This window comes from Mus caroli, chromosome 7, assembly GCF_900094665.2.
Source record: "Mus caroli chromosome 7, CAROLI_EIJ_v1.1, whole genome shotgun sequence".
Classification (NCBI taxonomy): Eukaryota; Metazoa; Chordata; class Mammalia; order Rodentia; family Muridae; genus Mus; species Mus caroli.
In genome coordinates, this window is record NC_034576.1 from 81288084 (window position 1) to 81297084 (window position 9001).

Consider the following 9001-nt stretch of genomic DNA (forward strand, 5'->3'; position numbering starts at 1 on the left):
TCTCTCTCTCTCTCACACACACACACACACACACACACACGGCATCACCTTCATTCTATGTCTCATTTTGGGTCATTCTACTGTGCTTTCAAATAGGTTCAGCTTTCACCCCCAAGATTTTAAAAGTACTGTTTGTGGGAGAGAGAGATAGTTTGCCTATAACCTTAGGCCAGAACTCAATTGAAATTGTGCCATGGCAGGGAGTGGAGGAGCAGAGGACATCTGAACATCAGGTGTCAGCCCGATCACTCTCCACCTTCTTTCCTTAAGATAAGGTCTCTCACTAGACCTACAGCTAGACTAACAGCCAGAAAGCTCCAGTATCCTCCTGTCTACCCCTTACATAGCTGAGGTTACAGGTGTGGGCCACACCCAGCTTTGTGAATGGGATTTGAACTTATCCCCATGCAGGTACAGCTAGTGCTCATCCTCTTGAGCCACCTCCTAAACCCCCCTTGAAATCTTTGAGCACACAACTTGAACCACATTCTAGTCAGCAGTCCACATATCTCACCATTTGAAACCTCAATCTTCAGATTTTTATCATTTTCTGGCTAGTTTTTATGTCAAGTTGACACAAACTAGAGTCATCTGAGAGAAGAAAACCCCAATTGAGAAACTGTCTCCATAAAACTGGACTGTAGGCAAGCCTGTTGGGCATTTTCTTCTTTTCTTTTCTCTTCTCTTCTCTCCTCTTCTCTTCTCTCCTCTCCTCTCCTCTCCTCTCCTCTCCTCTCCTCTCCTTTTCTTTTATTTTCTTTCTTTCTTTTGTATTTTATTTTATTTTTTACCTATTCACTTTACATCCCATTTACTGTCCCCCTCCCAGTCACCCCTTCCCACAATCCTCCCCTCATCTCCCCTTCTCCTTCTCTTCTGAGCAGGTGGGGACCCTCCTAGGCATCCCCACCGCAACCCTGGCTCTTCAAGTCTCTGCGAGGGTAGGCACTTCCTCTCCCACTGAGGCCAGACAAGTCATTCCAGCTAGAAGAACATATCCCACAGACAGGTAACAGCTTTTGGGATAGCCCCTGCTCCAGTTGTTTGGTACCCACATGAAGTGATTGACGTAGGAGGACCTAGCCCACTATGGGTAGGCTCACACTTAGGCTAGTTATCCTGGTTCTATAAGAAAGCAGGCTGAGAAAAACATGAGGAACAAACCAGTATGCAGCACTCTGCCATGGCCCCTTCATCCTCCACTCTTGCCTCCAGATTCCTGTCCTGTTTGAGTTCCTTCCCTGACTTCCTCTGATAAACAGTGACACACTGTGGAAGCCTAAACAGAATAAATTAAACCCTTTCCTCCCCAAGTTGCTTTTAGCCATGGTTTTTCTTAGAGCAATAGAAACTCTAACTAGGAAAGTTGGTAAGTGTACCAACATCCTTCCAGTAAGGTCAATTTTGTTGAAATTAGCTAGGGCAAGTTCTCTTAATTAAGGGCTCTGACCCATGTCTAGGTTGTATGCTGACCTGTGTGTTCCTCAAGTCTTGCGTGGCTTTAATGACACCACCGTACCAAACAGCCACATGGCTCTCCATGAAGGCACCAAACTCAGTAACTTCCACCTTTAACTTTTTCAATTTTTAATTAGCATCTTGGCTTAAAATATCCCAGTTTTATAATGATCGTATCTCCGTGCACAGCTAAGGATGCTCCTGCTGGGTACCAGTAAATCATTTTACCCACAGGTTTTGGACAGTACTTCACTAACACCTTCACTCTGCCTCCTTATTGGTCAGAATTCTTCTTCTTTGTATCAGGAGTGAAGGTCTAAAGCATCGTCACTAAACCATCTGCCTTACTCCCCACCTCCGTACATAGCATACACATGCACATGCCCACACACAGACGTGCACGCCTTCCCTAGACAGTGAAGGCGGCAGTTCCAAACGTTCACACCCTTTCCTCACAGTGACAGGCAGAGAATCTCAATTAGTCGAGGAGAAAAATAGATGTATATTTCAAACAAGGTGTATGACAGAAGACGCAGAACTCACAGTGAGGATGTTGGGAAAGCCAGAAGGCTGATCTGAGGCATTTCCAGACATCTTTCTGAGCTTTATGGAGTTAGTGTATCAGCCAATTGTCTTCTGAGTTCTCGAGTTCTGCATTTGCTGGTAAAGGTGTTAACAGCCCTCTTATTTACTCAGTAAACATCAAATCATACGGTTTTTGTGCTCTGTTGTGTAAGATATCTTCTGTCCCTTCCAGATGGGTTTTTCCTGGGAGAAACAAAAAATGAAAACAGGCAGAGTTTCATTATAACTGCATTCCTGGATTACTCTTCCTGCTAAAAATTGAGGAAATATGAAAATAAGGACAATGGGTTTGGGGGGTAAACAGAGTCAAGTCCAGCCTGCATTCAATCACTTGCTGTTTGCATGGCCCTGGGCTGGTGATGTATTAAAAATAATGGCTAACAAGGTGGGATCTGGCTCAAGGGGTGGTCCCAAGGCCTGACACTATTACTGAGGATATGGAGCGCTCACAAAAAGAGACCTAGCATGACCACACACTGGAACACTCAACAAGCAGCTGAAAGAGTCAGATGCAGATATTTGCTCTCAACCAATGGACGGAAGCAGCTGACTCCTGTTGTTGAATTAGTGAAGGCTGAAAGAAGCTGAGAAGAAGGGCAGACCAGTAGTCTCAATTAATCTGGATCCCTGAGATCTCTCAAACACTGGACCATCAAACAGGCAGCATACACCAGCTGATATGAGGTCCCCAACACACATACAGTGGAGGACTGCTGGGTCTGTGTTCATTCAGAGATGATGCACCTAACCCTCAAGAGACTAGAGGTTCTAGGGAGTTTAGAGATTGTGGCGGGTGGAAGGGTGGGGGTGGAGACATCCACGTTGAGACAGGAGAGTGGGGAGGAGGTATGGGATGTGGAACAGTTGGAGGGTGGCAGGGGGAGGGGAATAAAATATGGAGTGTAAAATAATAAATTAACTAGTTAATTTTTAAAAATAATAATAATGGCTAAGATACATGTAACAGTAAGAACTATGCATTGTTTATTTAAAACACTTTAAAAGACTACTTCCACTTAATCTTTATAATTACCTTCTGAGGCAAATACTAATGTTACTCTTCTATCACAAATAAGGAAACAGCACTGAAACATTATCTGAGTGCTACTGTAGTAGACTACAGCCTTCAGACGTGGTGTTGGGTCCTTGGCTTCAAAGATGCTTGGCACCAAGCACAAGCAGCAGCAGAGTGCTGTCTGTAACAAATGACCTCATGGCTGGACCTGTCTTTAGCCGACATCAACTCTGGTTTGATGATTTACAAGCTAGCTTCTTCTAGAAACTCTAGGAGGTGGCCAATACATAACATTTATTTTCTATTATATAAAATATCTCATGGGTTTTTGTGCTTTAAGCATCATACATTTATTATCTCAAATTTCCCATGGGTCGAAAGTCTAGTCCATCTTTGCCAGTCCCTGGATCGGGGTTTCACTGAAATATAGGTGACATCCGCTGTCTCCTCATCGAGAGGCTTGGTTGGGAATGGCCCTCTAGCAAGGCCCGCCAGCTTCTTTGCCGAATCAGTTTTTCTTATGACCTTATGGCTGAAGTTGCTATATCGTTGTGGATTTTGTGGTACTGGGGGGGTTGAACTTAGTATCTTGTGTAGTGCTAGTCTCTGTATTTTAACTACCAAGCCATTTCTACTTCCCACTTCTAGATGATGCTTTGGAGTCCTTAACACATGACCTTCTCTGCAATGAGTCCGGTTGTTTCTTTAAAGCCAGAAGGAGGACAGCCACGACTAGTTCTCGCATGCTTTAAGGTACACACTCACCTAGAATAGCCTCACTTTTATTAAGCATAGTCAGCTATCAACAATCACGATTATGGCAGCCAGTTTCTTTTTTCCTATGAGGTAGCAGAATTCCATGGTATCTTGTCATGTTCAAAGTCTCCGCCCACACTTAAGGAAAGCGATCAGAGGGGGCAAGCAGGGCAGTGGTGAAGGAGCCTGGGGATCATCCTAGAGTACAGCCTACCACATAGACCATTCTCATTCCTTTTCCACTAACCCTTGGCAATGTGGATTCTGCTGTCCTCAGCAGAACCTGCTACCCATCAGCAAACAGTGCAGGAAGCAGATCTCTGAGGAAAGGTGGATGCGAGACTAATAGGCTGTCCAGTCTGATGGCATAGGGATCCAGCTATGAATAAAGGATGCAACATCGCCAGCCTAATAAATGTCATGACAAAAACTGTTCCTTAAATGTGGTCTGGGGCTACCCGGAATACAGAGTGCAGAATGAAGGCTTTGGGGGCGACAACAGCAGCACTGACAGAATCTCATCAGGGCTTGAGAAGTGCAAAGACTGTAGAGTAGACTGGTGATTTATAACTGCACCGGTGAGCTTAGAGAGTAGAAACGAAAGGCAGGGCTTTTACGTTTTCAGCCCAAAGTAGTCAGAGCACTGAGTTTCTATGGCTACTCGAGAAAAAAAAAAAAGAAATTCTTTTGAGTTGCTTATCTCTAGCAAGGCTTGTGTTGCTAAAAGCCAGACTGAGTCTAAGTCTGGGGCTATGGTTTGCCGAGCTGCACTGGAGCTCAGACTCAAGACCTTAGCATGTCTTTTGGAAGGGCAGTTGTTACAATACAGTAAGGCCCCCAGGACTGGGGTAGTGCGGTTCTGCAGCATCCAAGCATCCTAATCCCTAAGACCCACTGAGCTTCTCCTCCTCTGAGTCATGAAATAGGTCGCACCTTATGCAAAGTTCCTGAAATGACCTTATGTGAGACAGCCACACTGTAAGGGGTCTCCTTACAACGTCATCCACCCTCACATTTAACTCTAGAACCATAATGGGGGCCAAATCAGAGGAGGCCGATTCCAAAGTCACACCTGTCAAGCACTGTTCTTTTAAGGATCTTTTCTATAGTTTGTTACAACGTCATACCTGAAAGAGAATGATCAATGTGATAAAAATGAAGGATGTTTCTATTTAAATCATCATGAATACAAGGAAAGGTCCTGGTTCTTAGGAAGGTGAAATAATCTCTCTGCATCCTGTGCTTCCTGGCTAGCATGCATATGAAACCCAGACAGTGTGCATGAGACTTTCTGGGGTCCCTAGAAAGTAGTAGAAATCAGGGCTTAGGTCAGAGCTCACAGCATGTTCTAGGTTTCCGATTATCTCCCCAGCCTGAATTGCAGAATCCCAGAAACCAAATGCATGGACAGGAAGAACCAAAGGAGGAGGCACCGAGCTCTTTGTGAAAGATGAAAATAGAGAGCTCCAGGGATGAGCTCAGCGGGTAAGAGCAGTGTCTCTTCAAGCGTGAGAACCTGAGTTTGAATCTCTAACGTTCACATTAAACTCTGGGCATGGCTGTGTATGTGAGTAAGCACAGGCTTGGAGAGAAGAGACAGGCAGGTTCCCCAGAACTGGCCAGCCCTCCTAGCAAAAGTGGCAGGCTTCGGATTTAGTGAGACCCTGCCTCCAGGCAACAAGGCAGAGAATGATGGCACTGAGCACAGAGCACTCGGTATCCTGTTCCAGCCTCTGCACACTCACAGGTGCACAGAGCAGCACAGCCAGGTACACACAGCACACACACACACACACATACCACATCAAGAGGAAAGAAAGGAAAAAAGGAAGGTAGGTAGGTAGTTTGCTCAGGGAACATGAGAAATTTCTGCTTCCCTGTCAACCTCCAGCTCCTGTTAGCCATTTAATCATTCCCTGATGCTCCAGTTCTCAGGTGTTGGCGTGATGTTGTGACACGAGGAAGTGACAGTGGATATTTGTAGGGAACTTACACTTTCCATCAGAGGCAGCATCAAGGGGATGAGGGGACCCTACGGTTTTTATTTCTATCTCTTTCCTTTTGTTGCTTAGCTTCAGTCAAAGTAGCCATAACTATGGTCCCAGCTTTCTGAGGATCAATATTACAAGTACCAAGGACCCGAAAGGTCAGAAAGAGAAGGATCCAGAAAACTGATCCTACAACATTGTCTTTAAATGACAGACTCAGTCCTGAGCTTCATGTGTGCAGATCAGACCCTCAACAGCAGACCAAAGACTAAGGCTGAAACCCTAAGACAGACCACTAATGGCCCAGCTATACATCTGACTAGCACAACCCTGGGGTGTGGCTTTGTGGTGGAGTGATTGCCTAGCATGCACAAGGCCCCAGGCTCCAGCAGCAAAGACTGACAATCCAACAAGCGTTGAAATGGTCCATAAGAGGCCTCACTGCCTGTGCCCAATCAGGTCATATGCTTGTTAAAACCAAAACACTAACAGTCTCCATGGAATTTACAAGAGACCCAAAATTAAAAAAAAAAAAAATCCTCTAATGTGATATTTTAAATGTTCAAGATGTAATCCAAAATTATTCAACATTAAGAAAAAAAAAAAAACCTCAACTCACATGGGCAAACAATCAAGAGACACCAGTGTAGGGATGTCACTGATGTTGGAAATGGCAATGGCTTTAAAGTAGTTCCTACAAAGCCGCTTCAGAAGTCAGGACCCATTCAAATCAAAAGATAGACATCTTAGGCCAAAAGAAATAGAAGACATTAAAACATAGATATTCTTAAAACTGAGAGACATGGGCACAAATTTAAAAGCTCATGGAATGGCTCCACCTCAAGAATTCAAAGATTCAATGGATAAAACTATTGTTTCCCCTCAAATGGCTTTACATTTTAATATAATTCTACCCCAAATCTTGACAGGAATGTCTATAGATAAAGCAGGCTAATGAGTTGTTTCCCCTCAAATGGCTTTACATTTTAATATAATTCTACCCCAAATCTTGACAGGAATGTCTATAGATAAAGCATGCTAATTGTGACATGTGTGTGGAGTGTAAATGTGTAATAGTCAAGGCAGTCTGAAATGAAAAATGTAGTTGTAAGATACACATCACCTACTGAGGGTTTCCCAGAATTTGGGAGGCAGAGGCAGGCAGATTTCTGAGTTCGATGCCAGCCTGGTCTACAGGGTAAGTTCTAGGACAGCCAGGGTTACACAGAGAAACCCTGTCTTGAAAAACCAAAAAAAGAAAAAAAATTGTCTCAGATTTCTCTGACTGTGACACAGTAACTGATACCAGAGGATCCTGGGAAATAGCTAGGATGTATAGGTCAGTATGACAGAATGGCAGGACCAGAAACCAAAGCTCACACATAGACACATAGAGAAAGAATGGGTTATTATCACGGGCACAAAAACAGATCACTAAAGCAAGTCTCTCCTTCGACAAATTGTGTTGAAACAACTGGACATTTTTGTGCAAAGAAAAGGAAATCTTATCCTAAGCCTCACAGCCTTTTTTTAAATGATGTTTGTTTTATCCTATTGTCTCATTTTTTAGTAATTTTTGGTTGGTTGGTTGGTTGGTTGGATTTGAAGCTATGATTTAGTTGCATCTCTCCCTTCCCTTTCCTCCCTCCCAGCCCTCCCTCCCATATGCCCCTCCCCCACTCTCCTTCAAATTCATGGCCCCTATTTTCACTAATTCACAACATATTTTTTAAACCCCCAGAATTATTAGAAACCTAAATATAAACTTCTAGAAGAAAACACAAGGGAAAAATGTGACACCAAAAGCGGGATCCGTAAGGAAAAGTTGGCTTCACCTGAATTGTGGACTTATTTTGTGATGGGCATTGTTAACACACTAAAAAGGTCGTTTATAAGCCAGAAGAAGGTATATTCAAACCATACATCTAATAAATATTCTATATCTAGACTTTTATAACTATCAAAAATCCATTAAAAAAAAAAAACAGGCAACGCAGGACTCGATGGCACTCTGGCTGGCACCTTCGCCCTTCAATGTAATGAGTTGTCTCTTCATCACTGGTATAGGCGCTAGAGAGCAAGAGCGCTGGCTCCTGGGCCACCCAGACTGACTGTGTGCCATCCTGAGACCAGAGGAGCAGTTCTTGACTGGTAGGGACTGGGGAGGTGACTATGGTAGTCAAATCCAGAAACCCTATTCTGTAGCTCTGCCCCCTGTTGTCCATAGAGCTGCTTCTCTGGAGGGTATACAAGGAACCCTCCAGGCAAAATGCCTGTGCCATTCTGACAGATAATACGAAAGCCTCCCTGGCACTGGGATTAAAGATGTGTGCCATCAAAAACAAAAACCAAAAAACAGACAACCCAATCATAAAATATAGAAAATGCTTGGACAGAGAGGACATGCAGATCAAAACTAGCATGTGAAAAATATATAATAATCCATTAAGGAGGCAGAAGCTAACACCAGGCTGTGAGACACACCTACTAGAATATCTACATGAAAAAGAAACTGTTAACACCAAGTGTTAAGAAGAAAGGTAGCAACCGACACCCTCAAATGTGGTCAGGGCATGTTCTCATTCTAGCAAGCAGGGTAGCAGTCCTCAGTTAGTTTACCACACACTTACCCTATGACCTGGCAGACCCACTCCTTAAGCACTTACCCAAAGAAAGGAATAACCCAACATTCACATCAAGACCTGTCTGTGGATATTTGTAGGACCTCTGTTCATAAGTTTGACAGTCTAGAAACTGCTATGTGTTCTTCAGGTGGTGAATGTATTCACAGGCATTGGGTCCTTTCATACAATGACGTATGCAGCAGCTGACAAGAAAGGACTGCTGGTGTATGCCACAGAAATAGGTGGATCTTGAATGTATTGTACTGTATGAGAGATCCCAGTTAAAGGCTATGTGAACATGATTCCACTCACATGACATTCTCAAGAGGGCTAAACAGCAATGAAGAAATCAATGATTTTGATTGGATTGTGATTAGGAGTGAGATGCAGATGTAACCAGAAAGACATCATACATGGGAGGTTTGGAGGTAGTAGAATTATTCAGTATATTGATTCTGGTAGTGCTTATACAAATCTATATGCGTTAAAACATGGATTATATTCCCCAAGGTCAATTTTACTATATGTTCATCTTTAAAAATAAAAAAAAAAAGCACAGTAAGGGCTGGATGAGG

At 43.5% G+C, this 9001-nt stretch overlaps 1 long non-coding RNA gene across 1 annotated transcript in view; it reads right to left on the reverse strand.

Annotated features, from left to right (window-relative positions):
- Positions 1 to 8558, reverse strand: part of LOC110299491 — a 148849-nt gene extending 140291 nt beyond the window's left edge. The window contains exons 1-2 of the long non-coding RNA XR_002378462.1: positions 8469 to 8558; positions 2002 to 2226 (exon numbers count right to left, since the gene is read on the reverse strand). This is a non-coding gene — a long non-coding RNA (uncharacterized LOC110299491). The remainder of the gene's footprint in view (positions 1 to 2001; positions 2227 to 8468) is intronic.
- Positions 8559 to 9001: the final 443 nt, after the last annotated feature.